The sequence below is a fragment of the Symphalangus syndactylus genome, chromosome 13 (genome assembly GCF_028878055.3).
Source record: "Symphalangus syndactylus isolate Jambi chromosome 13, NHGRI_mSymSyn1-v2.1_pri, whole genome shotgun sequence".
Taxonomy (NCBI): domain Eukaryota; kingdom Metazoa; phylum Chordata; class Mammalia; order Primates; family Hylobatidae; genus Symphalangus; species Symphalangus syndactylus.
The window spans coordinates 65123935-65143324 of record NC_072435.2 but is presented as its reverse complement, the minus strand read 5'-3'; the positions used below and the strand labels follow the sequence as shown (position 1 = coordinate 65143324).

Here is a 19390-nt window from a genome sequence, read left to right as displayed (position 1 = left end):
CTTATAGTCAGAATTAAAGCCTACCATTATTAGACTCTACCGTCCAAGCTCTTAACCACCACAACACACTTACAAGTAGAACTACTTTGCCACTCCATTGTTCCACTGTTCTAGAGAAAATGTTTCTCTTAGTTTTGAATTAAAATCCATCATGCCTGCAACATTAACCCTATTTTTCCCACATATAAACACAGTATTTCAGCCATTCTTTCAGCGAGTATTTACTAATGACCTGCTCTGTGCCAGGCTCTGGGGAAAGAAGAAAAATCTACTCTGCCTTCAAACAGCCTATTAGAGTAGCAGACTGACAAGTAGAGGCAATGACATGTGATAAATGCCACAGAAGATGCAAATAAACTCAGAGACCACACGGGAAGGACAAATAAATCACAGGCAAAGGATTCTCGAAAAAATAAAGCCAAAGGAAAGATCCAAACAACAAGTAGGAAATGAGAAAGACAAAACCTTTGTAAGGGCTTTCCAGACATGTCCACCATATGAAAGCAAAGCATTTATACAAAACGCAGATACTCCATTAGCTGGAGCACAAGCTATGAATATAAAGTACAAGTCTCCAAGAGAGGCACGTTTGAATCCCACTTCTGTCAAATTACTGAGACAATCTGAGCCTAGGTTCTCCCATCTGGAAATCTGTGCCTTGGTTTTGCTACCTAACAGAATGAAGATTAAAAGAGATAATACTATATAACAGCGGTCCCCAACCTTTTTGGCCCCAGGGACCAGTTTCATTTTCCACAGACAGGGCAGAGGGTGGGAGGGGATGGTTTCGGGATGAAACTGTTTCACCTCAGATCATCAGGCATTAGATTCTCTTAAGAAGCACACAACCTAGATCCCTCGCATGTGCAGTTCACAATACGGTTCACACTCCTATGAGAATCTAATGTAGCTTGATGATCTGACAGGAGGTGGAGCTCAAGTGGGAATGCTCGCTTGTCCGCCACTTACCTTCTGCCACTTACCTCCTGCTGTGCGGCCCAATTCTTAACAGGCCACAGACCATTTAGGTCCACAGCCCAGGGATTGGGGACCCCTGTTATATAGCACTTAGGACAACGCCTCTGAGCAGTGCTTCTAACCTACAATGTTCCCCCTCTGGGGAATACATTTAAACACGGTCTAAATTCAAGTCACTTCTGAAAAGGAGATTATTTTGAGATTAAATTTAATCCCTTTTTCAAGCACGTGAAATTTCCATAAAATGTAATTTAGCTAGTAATGAGCTGCCAATCTCACTGGTCTGAAAATCTTTCGCCCTTTAAATATATAGAAGCTCTAAGATTTATTTCACATGCAACATCTTTATAAGAGTAAAATAAACTATTTTTAAGCAGTAATATCTTTTGCATTAAGCAATGAATGATTCAAAAAGAACTAATTTCAACTGATTATCACAATTAATAAATTAAACTTGTCAAGGATCATGACCAATATGTAAAAAAGATGATCACATTAAATTCTTATGGGTGAATTACCAACACAACTTGGCTGGCCTTATTACTGAGCTCCAGGTAGTAAAGCAGACTGCAGACCACAAGAAAAAGTTGATCAAAACAATTTGCTTCTGATCCCTAATATGCATTTCCTGTTAATTTTTCTTTCTCAAAATCAGTACTATCACAGCAAAAACAACAGTCAATCTTTACTGAAGGTTAACTATGTGTCAGATAGTGGTGCTAAGAATTTCATATATATTAACTCATTTAATAAACGCCTAGAAAGATCCTAACAACTTCTTACGAAATTTACTTATTCTAATTAAAGTGAATTTTTAAAATATTTCTTGAAAACAAAAGGCATCCCTAGGACAACTCAAGAAATCAGGATTAATGGGAAAATATTATCAATGAAACATCTGAAGAACATGAATAAAATGAATATACATATTTTAAATGAAATCTAGCAACTTGATTTATATCAGTAGTCAAAAAGAAAAAATAAAATCAATTTTTCCACACAAAGCACACTCCCCTAATTTGGACTTACCTTGACAAATGGGAAACATAGATCTTAATTTTAGAAAAAAAAACAAAAAACTAAAGCTGTGATTTTTATCTTTTTTCATATCAATTTAATACACGTGAAAATTAAATAATTTGAGTTCTATATTTACTAAAATTCCTCAAAGCACTACACTCAGAAAGTAAATCATTTCCAACAAAGGAGGTAATATGGCAACACAGCAGAGTAGAAGCATCAGTACCTGAAGAAGCAAGCTAAGGCTCCTGATCAAGCTGAGATCTATGAACCTGGGCAGGTAACTTATCTGAACCCAAATATCTTCATCTATTTCACTGTAGAATTGGATCAAATAATCCTGGTAGATAAAGGAATGTACTTGTCTACTAGGAGAAAGGCCAACAGGGTAACTTAACCAGTATTCACTATCTCATGAAATAGCTTGTACTCTGGAATCAGTCTCAAATCTTGGCTTCACCAGTTACTAATAAAGTGACCTAGAGATCTAAGTCTCAATTTCTCATCTAAAAATGGAGATGACAGGTCAGGCACAGTGGTTCTTGTAATCTCAGAACTTTGGAAGGCCAAGACAGGACAGCTGCTTGTGCCCAAGATGTTTAAGCAACAACCAAAAGCAACATAGCAAGACCCCATCTTTACAAAAAATTTAAAAATTAGCAGAGTGTGGTGGCACACGCCTATGGTCCCAGCTACTCCTGAGCCAGGGAGGTTGAGGCTGTAGTGAACTGTGATCGTGCTACTGCACTCCAGCCTCGGCAACAGAGAAAGACCTCTCTCTCTCTCACACAGACACAGACACAGACACAGACACACACACACACACACACACACACAAAGGGCAAGGGGAGATAACTGTACCTAAGGTAGTCATGAGAATTAAAGAGCTTAGCACCATATCTGGCACTTACCAATTAAGACTGGCTGTTACTATCATAATGATCTCCAGGACATTTCCTAATACTGGCCAAATATTTTGATCATACTGTATCAGCACAAGCACTATCACTAAGAACAAAAAGTAATGATTGTTGAGTTTGGGTTTAAATATTAAAAATTAAAAGCTTATTGTTTTGAATGATTTTCCTCAAAAAAAGTAAACATCTATCTATTATACTGTAGTATAATTTTGTTTTACTTTTATTATCACAATAATAGAAATTAAATATTCCAAGGCATGTCAAAAGAAAAGGTTTAAAGATTATGTAAGCACTATTTTCCTCTTTCAATTTATTCACAGACAGTTGTGGAAGGGGGGCAGGGAGGAAAGTCCAGATGCTTTTTAAATTCCCAAATGACTTCTTAATTTAACATGAATTATGAAAGAAAGTTTCTGAGATTAAAAATGAGACTGCTACTTCAATAGCATATAATGAATTGAACTGTTATAAATTCCATGAATTAGTTACAAATTCCATCACTTCTTTAAAAACCTTCAACATTTACTATATATATTAAATACATTTATTTCATACATATATGTGATAAATTATATTTATTCTTGTTGGAATGGAAGGGTGATTGCCAGCTTCAAAACCTCCAGGCAAATCCTGACACTAAGTGCTAAGAATACAGATACAAATGGACCAAAGAGATGGCACACAGCCTCTAAGAGCCACGGCATGATTATTCTGAGGGTTGTGGGGAGGGAAGAGGGAAGAGGAGAATGTCTCAAGGAGAAGTAAAACATAAGACAGATTTTGAATGCTGAATACAAGTCCAGTAGATGGGCAGGGGAATAGGATAGGACAGTCAGGGAATAAGGGTCTGGCAGTAACAAAACTAACAAAGGAGAGAGTAACAGAAAAGCAGGCTGGAGAGGCAGACTGTGACAGACCATTAAAAGCCTTCTTTAAAAGAGAAAATGTTGCTTAAAGTTTATCCTGAAGAGATGGTGAGATCTACATTTTAGAAAGTATAGATGTATTGTAATGTAGTCATTTAAAAATGACTCCCAAGGCAATGAGAACTTTACTAAAGACTAGAGGCTGGTTAAACAATTACTGTCTGATCTAATGCCAAGGTCATGCACTGGGAATGAGGGAATGGAGGCATATATATATATATATATATATATAGAAAACATTCAGAACAGCTTCATTTATATTTATTCACAAACACACAATTATTCCAGTTAATCTTCAGAGCACTCATTTGAACTGTAAAGTACGGACTTTACAGATATAAAAAAAGGGAGGCTCGGAAAGATTAATTTTGTCAAATAGACAAAAAGTAACAGAGCTAGTATTCAAACACTGGTATGTCTGACTCTAACACCTAACTCCACTACATCTGAGATACGCTTAGAAGGTGAAATGGATAGGGAGTAGGGAGATGGGAATAAAGGTTAAATCACAACTAAGGATCTCTAAGAAGTGAACAATCCTGGGTGCAGTAAACCACGATGGCACGTGTATACCTACGTAACAAACCTCCATGTTCTGCACATGGTATCCCAGAACTTAAAGTATAAAAAAAAAAAAGAAGTGAACAATCCAAACAGAATAATAATGTTTAATTTCTGAACCCTTCTCTTACTTTCACAAAGACAAAACTGAAGTTTCTCTAAAGCACTGCTACCGAAATGAGCATTTGCTATTGCTTTGTGTTCTATTATTTTCCTCTATATTATTTTTGTTATCATTTCCTCCTCTGTTTTGCTACTATGCCAGAATTTAAAATACTTATTCAGCTCCTTACAGGACTTGGAAAAAAAAAAAACAAAACAGCATATAAATCAAAATAAGCAGAAACTTGAATTTACTATAGTACCCATATTCCTGTGTATTTTTTTAAAAAGTGTAGATATTTTATATCAAGGAATTAGTGTTTTCTAAAATTTGTAATAATAAAAGCAGGAAATATAGATTAAAATGAAAAAATAAAGAACAAAGTTTGTAAAAGTACTGTAGTTAACTGCTCTTATCTTTGGGAAATACTGAAATATCTACAGGTGAAATTACACAGGACTTGCAATTTGTTTCAAAATAATATGGAAGTGGAGAAGTGGATGGATGAGGACTGATCATTGTTGATGGTTACTGGGCTACATGATGGAAACTTTCAGGTTCATTATACTATTGTGTCTACTTATCTTATTTGAAACTCTCCATAATTTATAGTGCTCTCAAAATAAAAAGGAAAGTTCAAAATTTATTCAAATACTGTATAATAAAGGAGGAAAAAACAAAACAAGTATATACATAAAGTCATTTTTTCATTAGCTTTCACAATAATTTTAAAGTTGGCTTCCCAAACTAGCATTTTAGTTATGACAAAAAAAATCACATTTATCTTTTAAGAAGCGTTCTATGTTTATAAATGCGAATGTAATTAATAGCCCAAGAGCAAAATTAGTCAAATTAGTCAAATGGTCAATCAGGCTACACAATTTTCCCATTTTTATTATAATAGATCACAAATGAATTCCCACTAATTCCACAATACTTTTTTTTTTTTTTTGAGATGCAGTCTCGCTCTGTCGCCCAGGCTGGAGTGCAGTGGCACAATCTCGGCTCACTGCAACATCTGTCTCCTGAGTAGCTGGGATTACAGGTGCCGGCCACCACACCCAGCTAATTTTTTGTATTTTTAGTAGAGATGGGGTTTTGCCATGTTGACCAGGCTTGTCTCGAACTCCTGACCTCAAGTAACTGTCTGCCTCAACCTCCCAAGTGCTGGGACTACAGGTGTGAGCCACCATGCCTGGCCTAATTCCACAATACTTCAATGTACAACCTGACACGTGTAGAGACGTTAGTTATTGCAGTGTGTTATGTTGACGGTTTTCACAAAATGTTCTGAACTTATGAGCTAATATTATATTATATTTAATTACAAATATTTATTTGTAACAATACAATATGAGCTAATATTTAATTACAAATATTAATTTGTAATTAAATATTTATTTAAATTACTTTAATTTTAAAATTATTTTAATTAAATATTTAAATTTAAAAAAATATTTATTTAAATATTTATTTAAACTTAAATATGTATTTAAATTTAAAAAAATATTTATTTAAATATTTATTTAAACTTAAATATGTATTTAAATTTAAATTATTAAATATTTATTTAAATAAATTAATAAAATTTATTAAATTAATAAAATTAATTTGTAATAAATTAATTACAAATATTTATTTGTAATTAAATATTTATTTAAATTAACAGAACACGCATGTTCTCACTCGTAAGTGGGAGTTGAACAATGAGAACACATGGACACAGGGAGGGGAATAGCACACACCAGGGCCTGTGGGGGAGTGGGGGGCTAGGGGAGGGATAGCATTAGGAGAAATACCTAATGTAGATGATGGGTTGATGAGTACAGCAAACCACCATGGCAATGTAACAAACCTGCACATTCTGCACATGTATCCCAGAACTTAAAAGTACAATTTTTTAAAAAAATCATTTTCCAAATTTCTTTTTCTCAATAATGGAAGCCTCATTTTATATATCCTCTTAAGAATATATGCTAACTAAACATTCAACAGGTGCTGAAGTACGCACTGACTGAATAAATAAACAAGAGTCTTTAGAGAAGGAATGAATAGCAAAGCAGTACAGAGTGGAGAGTTATTCAGGCTACATTTTTGCTGAAAAAGATAGAAATGAAACAGTAAGTACTTTGCGAGAGTATCAAAACTGGAGAAATTGAAGTTTGAGAAAACCTGAGCATTTTAACAGACTAACTTCAGAAAACCTTCCTTCTAGTTCAGATTCTGTCACTGACAAGCTGTGTGAACTGACGCAAGTCATTTAATCTAAGCTTCAGTTTTGACATCTATAATGGTAGTGATATTATCTCCCCTGCCTACATTTGAGAAAATCAAATGGCAAATCAATGTAAAAATGTTGTATACATTGTAAAGCACAACACAAACGTATGATTTTATAAAGATCTAAGAAAGAAAAAAATGTAATGGGGGAAATAGCAAAAGCATACTGAGGGGTTTGTCTTACAAATCAGAAGGGATCTTTATTTATCTTAGATAAAAGGGAAAGAAGGGGAAAACTAGTCTTTCCGAGGCATGTAGTTCAAATATGATTCTTTTCCCCACAGGGAACTGATATAAATTTGCTTATTGTTTTTTCAAACTTATTTTGGTTTTTCTTTTATACTTTATCCTTATCTGACAACCAGGTGCTCCCAAAGAAATATTCAATACTATTACTTTTATCTGGGCATATCAAACTACAGTTCACTTATTTAAGTGGTTCTAAGCTATCATCTATATGCTCCTTTATGCTCATAGGGCATTCTCACATTCTTGAACAGTTTCTTCATACTAAACTGTCAATTCATATACTTATTTGTGTATGTATCCATACTCCTCAGGGGAATTTCATCAACTGCCATTTTGATTATATTTACAATCCTACTGTTAACGACATCAAATCTTTCATGAACTTGAACTATTTGAATAATTTTCATTCTTTTTCCTCTAAGTAATATCAGTTTATGGCTATAGTTATCTAATTTCGTGTTGCCTATATTCTAAGATAAATCAGATTACTTTTTCCACTTTTCTCTAACCATGACTATGTACGATGTAAACTTATAAAACTACCTCATTTAGTTGTAAGTTGAAAAGGAAAGCAGAAGGGAAAATAGAGATAGCAAGTTAATGCTCCCAGTTGTATAAGTATCTTCCTCTTCCTTCCTTTGTCCCTTCATTTCTCAATGTTCAATTCAATTTCTACTGCTAGGGCAGCTTCAATACATCCTAACGTTCTTCAACTGATCATCCATCACCAAACACAGCACGGTACTTACCTGGCCCAATGTTAAAGCTATAAAATGAGGTAAGCCCTACTCTCGAAGCACTTGTAGACTAGAGGAAGAGACCACCTTGTCAATAAACATGTTTCTAGGGCCCTAGAAACAATTACAAATACAACACAAATATCAAAGTTCATAAATACCAAAAAAGAGGTACTCAGTATTATAAAAGCATAAAATTTTTAAAAAGAGTACCATCTGGTACAACTAAGGATAGTAGTATAAAAAAGGAGAAACAAGCTAGAAAGCAGTTTACAAAAGCTCAGATATTTTGTTTTTAGGATATCAAATGCGTAGTAACCAATTTACTATCCTTTGATGAATTGCATCTTCATCAGAATTATATTGGAAAAAAGTTTAGTTTGAAAAAGCGTACTCCCTTGGAGTATCTTCAAGCTTTCCCTCATTACCTCAATGCACAAATATCTCTACCCACTACCCATCTGTCCTTCCTCTCCACTACTCAACTATCCTAGCACTTTGTCTTAGTTGACTTTCATTAAAATATGTAAAGTGCGTTCTACATTTTGAAGAACTTATAAAAGATATGGGAATGATTATAAGGCCCTACCTTCCATATTCCTTAAGAACAGTTTCCTTTAACCCCTACTGTGACTTGCAGAGTAGATGCTCAATGAGTATTTGATTTAAAAAAATCTCTGGTGACACAATGAGAATTACATATTACATTAACATTACGTATCTCATAAAAGCTAAATTACAAAGTTCTTCAGCATTATAAGCTACACATAAAGAAGTGATAATGTAGTGATTATGAGCAAACAATTCTTCAGCATTACCACTTATACATGAAGAAATGACAGAGTGTAGTGGTTAAGAGCACAGACATGGAAGACAAACTGTCTGACATCTAATCTAGACCTGTCACTTAATTAACTATGTGACCTTGAGCAAACTACATAAGGTCTCAGCATCTCAATTTTCTCAACTACAAAATAGGGATAAAGTATCATCTCCTTGCTCACTGTGAGAGTAAGTGAGTATAAAGCTTATACCAGGACTTGGCTTGATAAGCACTAGACTTAAAAGTAACTGTAGTAGCAATGCTGGCGTCACCGTCTTCAGAAATCTTGGATATTTTTAAACCAGAAATACAAATGGTAACACTTGTCATCTGTGTGCCTCCTTATAGTTACAAAGCTCTTTAATAGAAGGTGCAGACCAGGAATGTAAGAAACAAGAGTACTACGTTCCATTTTGGGCAGTCAGATACAGTTTTTAATACCGGCTCTCCCACTGGCCAGCTGTACGACCACCTACAACTAAGTAACTACAGACAAATTATAGCAACTTTCTAAGCCTCCATTTCCTGACTTGTAAAATTTGATAAACCACCTATATCGCGGGAATGTCCAGAGGACTGAGGAGTCAAGGTATCGAAAACAAGCACACACAGTGCCTTGCACACAATCAAGCTCCACATTGGTTCCTTCTCCCCTTCCCCACATCTCTAATGGAGTATCTTATTAAATCCTCATCTTACCATTATGAAGTTCGTATTAGGTTGAAACATAAAAAACAGCAGAATATTAGCAATTTCAACCTAACAGTATTTCCACTGACAAATGGAGAAAATAAGCTCAAACAGGTTAAATGTTTTACCCAAGGTTTTATGCACAGTAAATGATGGAGCTGAACATTAAATAATTTTTCATTCAGCCAGCTCACTAATTTGTTCACTGACTCCTGCTGAGGGGGAAAAAAGTATACTAACTACTATAATGCATATAAAACTACTGTAATCTACAAGGTATTTTTTCCTGCCATGTTTAAAAAATGAGGGGGTGAAACAGATTTCTAAGAACCTTTCCATTTTAAAAATTATTTGTAGAGGATGTGTGTGTTGGGGGAGGATGAGAGTTTAGACAAAATCAAAGGTAAAGAATATTAAAGGAAGCATAAGGATAACTACACTAATTCAAAAAGTACAATAGGATCTATTCAGAAATCCCACAAAGCAGCTAAACATTAAATGGCCATCCTGGTGAAAGGTTACAAGTATTCAATACCACAGATGAGTTGTTTGCCAAACACAGAAGGAAGCGTTATATCAAGCACTTTGGTTCACAAAGGTATACATTAATATGTAACATTACTGTAATGGAAAAAAATGCAATGGCTTTTCCTTTAATAGTTAAAAAATGGACTACTTAATTGTATAACTTTATTTCTATAAATTCCACAAGGGCTTTAGGATTAGATCACATAAGCCACATCTGGAATACATTGTCCAAACATGAAAAGTCCTATCAAAATGCACAGTACTAGTAAATAAATAACAAATGATAACAGAACAAGACCCCATAAAACTGGTGAAATATTTAACAGTATCAAATATTTACTACGATTGGTCTACAACCCTATTCTGCCTCTTTTCTCCTTGATTTGTCATTCACCACTGAAAAACAAAAACCTTCATGAACAACAAAATGAGAAAAAGGATAATGAACAAGAACTGGGTCTTTCAACTGATTTACAATGGAACAGTTTTGTTGTAATCCTCTTATGGGCCCCTCCTCCAATTATGCAATCATTCCACTACAAGAGATTACAAGGCTTTCAACCCGACACCGAACGGAAGGAGTTGGGGTGAAATAGGAGAGTATATAACAGGTAGCCTCCGAACAGGCAACATTTCCATGAAGCTAAATTGCCTCTCAGTAATCAGTACTAACTCAGCGCTCGTGTCTTTCAAGACCTTACTCATCTTTTTTAATCCCATAACAACCAGCAACTCTTCACATGCTGGGGATTCCACCCAGCATCATCACTTCTGGAGCCAGGAAGCTCGCGCTTTCCTGGCGGTCGGGGCGAGTTGTCAACGCTGGGAGGGCAGAGCCATGCAATCCCACCCGTGCAGTTCGTCTCAACTCCCCCGAACACAAGTCTGGCGGCACGGAGCTGCCTCCTCGGGCGCGACTCCGGGCGCCTGCCCGAAATTTCCCACCAGGTTTCACTGAAACCTCCCGAGGGTGACCTCTACGCCTCAGCACGGTGCCTCGCGCGTCGTTTCCTAAGACTGGGGCACGAAACCACCCCAGGTCCACAGCCCTGCCGGGCGGCGTCCGGTGTTGTGAGCTGCTTCCGACTTGTTCGGGAACTCTCTTTTCACCCTCTTCGCGACCGCGGCCCTCCGCTCCCGGACGCGCCCGCCCGCCGCCAGGTAACCCGCTGGACTCGGGCTCCCTGCCCCGGGCAGGCGGGACCGCGCGGTTAATGTGTAACGCGTCCGCGCCCGGGGAAGGAGCCGCCGCCCGACGCCCACCAGTAGCCCAGGGGGCGGCCGGCTGACCCGGGGCGCCGAGGTCCCCCCACACACCGCCTCCAAGGGCCCGGAGCCCAAGTGCCCAGGCGGAGAGCGCGCTCACCGGGCCAGCGCATCCCGCCGAACCCCCGCGTGCCGCGCCCTCCACGGCGCCAGCACCTGCACTTGCCGCGGCCGCTCCTCCTGGCCGACTAGCCAGAGGCGGGCGCGCGGGCGCCGAGGGGGGCGGTGCTCCACGCTCCGGGCCTCTCCCTCCCGCTGCCGCACTCACCTGACGAACCCACCGCGGCCGCTGCCGGCGCTCAGGGGCGCTCACAGAGCAGCAGAGAGCGCGCCCCGAAGCAGCGAGAGACGGAGGAGGACGGCGAGCCCTTTCCGCTACACTACACCGCGGCGGGCTCGCTACGCCGGCAACCGCCGAGGGAACGCGGGACTGCGCCTGCGCCGGAAGCGGGGCCGGGGGCCGGGAGCCGGGAGCGGCCGGTCCTCACTGAGGGAGGGCGGGGTAGGGGGGGTGTGGCCGGCAGGGGCGGGGCGAGCCCGGCGTGGGGCCTGGGGGCGGACGCGCTTCCGCGCCCCCTGGCGCCAGGCGGGGTTCGTCGCAGGTGTCACGGCCCTGGCCCCAGGTTCCTCCGCGGGCGGTTTCCCTGGGAACCAGCGCGAGCCGGGGCTGCGCTCTGTTTCGCGGGGCCTAAGAGGCGGCCTCGGGTTGACTTCAGGCATGTTGGGCTCTCCGGGAGGGAGAAGAGGCACCTTTGCCGTGGATTGAGGACTCCTAGAACCAACCTGAGACTCCGCGGCCAAATACACCTTACGACGTGTGGCGGGGGATGGGAGGGGAGGAATCCTGTAGAACCCAGATCCCATCATTCCAGCAACTGCCAGAGCGTTCGAGAATGTCATGTCTGTACCTGTCTTCTCTCATCTTTTGTGCCAACTGTTTTATCAAACTTCTACCCCACTTTAAGTCTTCCAGATAGGAAAAATACAGAAAGAGCCAAGATCCCAAAAATCAAAAAATAATAATAAAAGAGGCAGTCATAGGATGTGTCTCTATGTTTAGCAAAAGAGAAACGTGCATTTATGTGATACACATATTGAATAGGGCCATCATTCTGGGTATTAATCTCATCTATTAGAGGCAGTAAAGAAAAGTAGACTATGTGTATGGTTGTTGGAGTCAGAATTACTGGGTTTGAGCCTGCCACCTGCTAGCTGAGTGACCTTAGGCAAATGAATCTCTATAGCCCCAATTTTCTCATCAGTGAATGAGTATACAGAACCTGCCTCACTGAGTCATTAAGAGTTTAAATGGCTTAATTCATGTAAACACTTTGCGTACTTCATGACACAGAGTGCCTAATGAATATTAGCTATTGTTATTATACCATTATAACTATTATCATGCATCTGTAATCCAGAAACCTAGAAAGTCAGTTTTTCTTATTTTATACCCCATCACCAATATATCACCAAGTCTTATCCCAATTTCTAAATCTTAAATCTATCTTATCTGGTATTCACTGCCACTAGAAATAACCTTTCTCATTAATGGACTCCTAACTATTCTCCCTTACACCTCATAGCTGGTCATTTATTCATCAAACATTTTATTGCACTCCATCTGTGTGCCTCCTGTTAGAGGGACAGAGAAACCATTACAAAGTCCCCACCATCCACGGACTCGAACATATATAGGGAGACAAGTATGTCAATAATAGCTACGTGAAATGAATAAAGTAAATATACAGCAAACCACTTAGGCTCCCCAGTCTTGCCGTACTCACATACAACCCTGTATTTCCATATGCTGTTTCTTTTTATGTCTTGATCTCCTACCTTTTCCTTGCCTTGCTAATTATTTGTTATTCATTATTTAGCCTAGACATCAATTCCACTGTGAACCCTTCCCTATTGTTGGCCACTCAGCCCTATCCCAGCCACTCCAGTATGGACTAAGTGCCCCTACCAGTGCTTCTAAAACACCATATCTCTTTGTAACACTTATCACATAGAGTTATAATTGTAGCTGTATTTCTCCATTTTCCTAGACTGTGAGCTTCTTGAGAACAGGCACAAGGTCTGACATGCGGTAAGACTGACTCAGTAAATGCAGAATGAGTGAATGGCATGCATGCAGAGTGTAGTCTTGGTATGTGAATGTTTAGAGGACAAGTCCTATGATATATTCTACATAAGACCTAAGACATCATGATCTATAGGAAATAGTAAGCAGTAACCATATGCCTGAATCCTGTGTTGGTCCATTTACAAATCACCTACCATCCATGAGGCTTTTTGAAATATACTGAAAGATGTTCCTCTTGAATACTTAACCTGTTAGCACTGTTTGAGAAGAGTGATATTGTCACCTATAATAATACTTCAGTGTTCTTGCAGCACAGAGACCAAGATACATTACAGAATGTTAGACACTCAGAATCTCAGCCTACAAAGTATGTAAAGGGCTGTGAGCATCTTAAGTTTGATAGCTTACCCATATATAAAAAGGACAGCTATTTCACAAAATTAAAAAATGTGAAAGATTTGGACGGGCACGGTGGCTCATGCCTGTAATCTCAGCGCTTTGGGAAGCCAAGGTGGGCAGATCCTTGCAGTAAGGAGTTCGAGACCAGCCTGGCCAACGTGGTGAATCCCCATCTCTACCAAAAAAAAAAAAAAAAAAAAACGAAAATTAGCTGTGCATGGTGGCACACACCTGTAGTCCCAGCTACTTGGAAGGCTGAGGTGGGAGAATCACTTGAACCCGGGAGGCAGAGGCTGCAGTGAGCCGAGATCACGCCACTGCACTCCAGCCTGGGCGACAGAGACCCTGTCTCAAAAGAACAAAAAAAAGGCTGCACGCGGTGGCTCACACCTGTAATCACAGCACTTTGGGAGGCTGAGGTGGGCAGATCACCTGAGGTCAGGAGTTCAAGACTAGTCTGGCCAACATAGTGAAATCCCATTTCTACCAAAAATATAAAAAATTAGCCGGGCATGGTGGTGGGCACCTGTAATCCCAGCTACTCAGGAGGCTGGGGCAGGAGAATCACTTGAACCTTGAATCACTTGAACTCAGGAGGCAGAGGCTGCAGTGAGCCGATCACACCATTGCACTCCAGCCTGGGCGACAAGAGTGAGACTCTATCTCAAAAAAAAAAAAAAAAGTGAAAGATTTTATAGTGTGCACAAGGTTGCCTTTTTCTCTTTATTTTTTAAAAATGTAAATTATACAATTAATGTCAAATATAATGTATAAAATAATTTTTTTTTAATCTTAAGACTTTCTCATTTATACCTTGGGCCAGAAGAAAAGCAGATGAGTGCAAATATATAGACATTTTAAATTGAACAAACCATTCTAAGGTTGTTACCCTTAGTTATAACTTTTATTACTTGTTTGCCTCTGTTTTGTTTTCAGAGTTAAGAAAATGTGTATTTTCATGGTATTTTCCAGTTGCAAAGTGACGTCATGTTAATGATTACATGAGTCTTGTATAAAAAACAATTTGATGCAGATAGAAAGGTAGTTATTCTTCATTTTTGTGGATGGGGAGCTTAGGCCACCAGAGTTAGGGCCCTGGTGCTTGGAATGCAAATTAATGTCTTATAAATGAATGAAGTGAAAACATATTGAACTTTTGTGTCCAGTAGTATGGCAGACTAGAGACGCTGGCTGATTCTCAAACCAAAAGCAATATATAAAAATATATATAAAACATCTTATCAAACATATAAAAGAGTTGGCAAGGATATAAGAAACCCTGAAGGGCAAAAACTAGGTATAAGTGAGAACGCAGGCTGGTAAATAATAACAATGCAAAAATGAAATGGAAAAAAAAGACAGTTATGGGAAAAATGTACCAAAAGTAATTAATCTATCATTTCCTTGCCTGCCAAAATAGTTAGTGAGTGCCAGTGCTTGTGTTCTCATAAAAACTGGCTTTTCCAACTCCTGTACAAAAGCAGAGCAATCTCTAAAGTGTCTGTCATGATATTAATTGTGGACAATCCTGTATTTCAGGCCCCCTTTCTGATATTGGAATAAGTGACTGGGAAAAATTGGAAAGCTGAGAGAAAGGGTTTAAGAGAGAGCTTAGACTCTAAAAAGTATGATTCCCCCCTTCAAAAGAATCACTTTAACAAGCTACATACATATAACAAAACGTTTTGAGAATTGACTTTAGAGCCAGTTTATCACACACACAAATTGCCATCCATCAAACAAATATTTATTTATAGCTTCTCTGTGCCAACTATGTAATTTTCAGTAAGATGGAAGAGAAAGAGAGATGAGACACAATGAGAGGGCTTCCTGGCCTCCCCTTACTTTTTTTTTTTTTTTTTTTTTTTTGAGACGGAGTCTTGCTCTGTCACCTACGCTGGAGTGCAGTGGCGCAATCTCGGCTCACTGCAAGCTCCGCCTCCCGGGTTCACGCCATTCTCCTGCCTCAGCCTCTCCGAGTAGCTGGGACTACAGGCGCCCGCCACCACGCCCGGCTAATTTTTAGTATTTTTTAGTAGAGACGGGGTTTCACCGTGGTCTCGATCTCCTGACCTCGTGATCCGCCCGCCTCGGCCTCCCAAAGTGCTGGGATTACAAGCGTGAGCCACCGCGCCCGGCCCCTCCCCTTACTTTTTAATTCCAGCTGTCACTCTATTACTGAGGCTTCCTTCATCCCTTCCCATAGGTTCTGTGAGAAATCCTTCTGTCCTTAAAATAATTCTCCCTTTTGGCTTTGCATAGCTTTGAATGATTCCTATTACTGCCACCAGAAAATTATCCTAAACAATGTATTTTCATACAGGGATTGATTTCTGTAGCAGTTAAAAAGCTCAAAGTAAGAGTAGCTTAAAGAAAATAAAATGCATTACTCTCACATCAGTGTAGGTGACTCTCTAATCAGCAGATCCATGGGCTCCTTCCATCATGTGGCTTTACCATCCTGAAATGCAGCTTCTATCTTATGATCCATCATGGCTGCTCAAGCTCCTTACATCCTTTTTCCAGCGAGCATAAAGGAGGTAGGGACAGAAAGGAACACACGCCTGTATTCTAGGCCACTTGCAGAAGTTGTATACATCACTACACTATACTGTTTTGGCCAAGTGTAGTCTCTATTAGGTAGCCATGTGCCCAGCTAAAAATCAATGGTTCTAACACTAATGAAGAACGGGAGAACATATATTAAAGAGAACTAGCAGTCTCTACTTCATCACCTGGAATGAGACTTAGGATGAGAGAAATGGTGATTGGGTAGAACATACAAATAGAACAAAGGCAGTGTTAGTAAAACATGCAGTGTGTTCAGAAATGGTAAGCCATGCAGCTTAGTTGGCTCATGGAAAAAGTGCAGGTGGATAGATAAGCCTGAAAAGATATGCAGGAGCCAGATTGTGGAAAGATCATAAATGCCAGACTGAAGAATATAGAATTTGATAGAAGAAGGTTTCTGAAAGATTTTTGAGCTGGAGAGTAAAATGATCAAAACAATGCTTTAGGAAGACTTGTGTTGGCAATGCCTAGAATATATTTGAGGAGAGAATGACTACAGGCAAGGAAATTAGATAGGACGCTACAATGAAATAGTGCCTATACTTCATCAAAACAGAGAAGAGGAAATATTTCAAAGGATGTTGTCTAATGCAACAAGTGACAAGTGATTAGATGTCTCACACCTCATGCGCGCACGTGCACACACAAACACACACACACACACACACACACACACAGAGAGAGAGCTTACTCAGCGTCCATTATACCTTTTTGAGATCAGCACATTGATGTTACTTGGAGAAGCATCTTTCCACCATATTTAGTCCATATGATTCCAGTGGAACTGAATTCCCCCAACTCCAGGGGTGAATATGTGACCCAGTCTTGACCAATCAGAGAATCCTAGTCTCTGTGATGGATTCATTGATAAGCAAATGACTCAAGCAGAGCCAATAAAAGTCAGTTCTGGGACTTTTGGGTTAATGTTGGGAAAAATGAATCTCTCTGTGTGGATTGCTGAGAAAATCAAATGTAAGCTGCTGGCAACAATCTTGCCGCCACTGGAGAATATGCCTAAAAATGGAACTAACATGGAGAAGGCAGATCTGAGAGATAAGAAAACCAAGTGTGAGTCCTAATGACATCACTTTACTTCCTGGATCAACCTGTGACTGAAGCCAGAGACCCTGGACTTTTTAGTTACATGAACCAGTAATTTTCTCTTTGCTTATGCCAGATTTATGTTGGGTTTTCTGCCACTAGCAACTGAATATACAGAAAAAAAGATGAGAAAGGAATCAATGAGAATTCCAAGTTTTAAAAACAGTATCATCTACCTTTGCCATACATAGTATTAACCGGACTTGGCTCTGATCAATTTTATCTGTTCCAAAAAAATCAAATCTACATTCAAAGGAGGGTGTTTGGGGCTGGGCATAGTGGCTCACACCTGTAATCCCAGCACTTTGGGAGGCTGAGTTGGGCAGATCACCTGAGGTCTGGAGTTCAAGACCAGCCTGTCCAAGAGATGGTGAAACCCTGTCTCTACTAAAAATATAAAAATTAGCTGGGCGTGGTGTTGGGCATCTGTAATCCCAGCTACTAGGGAGGCTGAGACGGGAGAATCGCTTGAACCCGGGAGGCGGAGGTTGCAGTGAGCCAAGATTAGGCCACTGCACTCCAGCCTGGGCAACAGAACGAGACTCCGTCTCAAAAGAGAAAGAAAGAGAGAGAGAGAGAGAGAAGGGAAGGCAAGGGAAGGGAAGGGAAAAGAAAGAAAAGGTGTTCGGTGTGATTAGGAATATTCACAGTAATGCCATGAAAACTCTGAAAATAATTAGAGTCATAGATTATTGGAGTGAGAAGAGACCTTTAAGTCATCTCCCCTCACCATCTATTTTCACAAATGAGAAACCTGAGACCCCGGAAGAGGAAGTGATTTATCCAAGGTCACAGAGCTAAAATGTCCCAAAGCTGAGTCTTGAACCCAGGTCTTTGCAGTACTAGTCTATATATTTCCATTGTATCATCCTGAACTTCAAAACAGGACATCTAAAAAATGTTGGTGAGTACATTTGAGATACATATAACACAAATACAGGCAACTTCCCATGAAGCAACTATTTTGAAAAGACAATATTTATTTTGAAAGCATGGGAGTGGCAGCAATGTTCACCACATTCTTGTGAGGATAGATGGTCTTCTGCACAGTATTGCTGTGACTCATGCCATTGTACATTAAGTGAAACCAACCATGCTGTGTTAACCACTAATAACTGGACCTGGATAGATACCTGAGCCAAAAGCAACCCTGTGTGGCTAGATTGAAGATGAGAAAGGTCAAACTTTTGAAGTGGCATGAAGCTCTCCCCAATAGGGATCCTCCAATCCGTTGAGAGAAATCAACCCAGTCAGTCCCCCTCCCTTTGAAAATATGAATGCTAAGTATGCACACAGAGGGTGGTCATTCAAGTTCAACTGGTAACTCAAATCAAGATAAACTATGCTTCATTAGGCTCACTACATCCTCATTATAGAAATATTGGGGTCCACATATCCTGTAATACCTAATCTCTATATTTTTGCAATAATTATGCATGAATTCCTTTACTTATTGAGTGTCCTTTACATGCCAGATACTTTTCAGCTACTTGGAAAGTGACAGAGAATAAAATAATGTCCCTGCTTTAATAGCTTTTACATTCTAATGGAAGAGACAGTCAATACAGACATAAATATATAACATAATGTCAAGTAATAATATGTGCTATGAAGAAAAATAAAGCAGGACTCATTACTTCATGAGAACTTTGTCACATAGCCAAACATGGCTATAAGGGAAGACAGAAAATGCGGTCTCTATGTCAGCAGTTATCTGCTCAGGAAGAAAGAACTAGCAGTCTGCCGCAAAAAAAATTTAAAAAATAATAAAAATTAAAATGAAAAAAGTACGGGTAGAAATAGGGAAGAAGTTACACTTTGATGTATCTAACACATCCACAAATTAACGAGCAATTCGTCTTTTGTTTAAATTAACCTTAAGGTAGTATTTGCCTGATTATTCACATAAACACATAGATAATTTGTATGTCTTGGGTTACTTTGGGGGAGTCTTTTCTCTCAGTGTTTGCCCAATTTTGATGCCATCATTCATCAGTTATTTATTGTGTGTCATTAGTGGGCTAGGTAATATTCAATTAAACAGATGACAGAATATTTCCAAGATAGAAAAAAAAAGGTTTCTTTATTCTCCAAGGAAAATATCCCTGCCTCAGTACCCCCTCTATTGCTGCATATTTTATCTCAGCCAGTG

The 19390-nt window shown here is 39.4% G+C and overlaps 2 protein-coding genes across 9 annotated transcripts in view; one reads left to right on the top strand and one right to left on the bottom strand.

The window, feature by feature from the left end:
• RAB3IP (RAB3A interacting protein) overlaps positions 1-11895 on the bottom strand; it is a 66397-nt gene extending 54502 nt beyond the window's left edge. For 2 of the 7 annotated variants that reach the window (XM_055236667.2, XM_055236666.2), the window contains exon 1: positions 11350-11535. The gene's annotated coding sequence lies outside the window, so the exon portion shown is untranslated. Of the gene's footprint in view, positions 1-11181; positions 11295-11349; positions 11536-11864 lie in introns of those variants that run through there. The other 5 variants (XM_055236662.2, XM_055236664.2, XM_055236663.2 and 2 more) reach the window with 4 other exon arrangements.
• BEST3 (bestrophin 3) overlaps positions 11685-19390 on the top strand; it is an 86814-nt gene continuing 79108 nt past the window's right edge. For both annotated transcript variants that reach the window (XM_063614206.1, XM_055236660.2), the window contains exons 1-2: positions 11685-11898; positions 13130-13170. The gene's annotated coding sequence lies outside the window, so the exon portion shown is untranslated. The remainder of the gene's footprint in view (positions 11899-13129; positions 13171-19390) is intronic.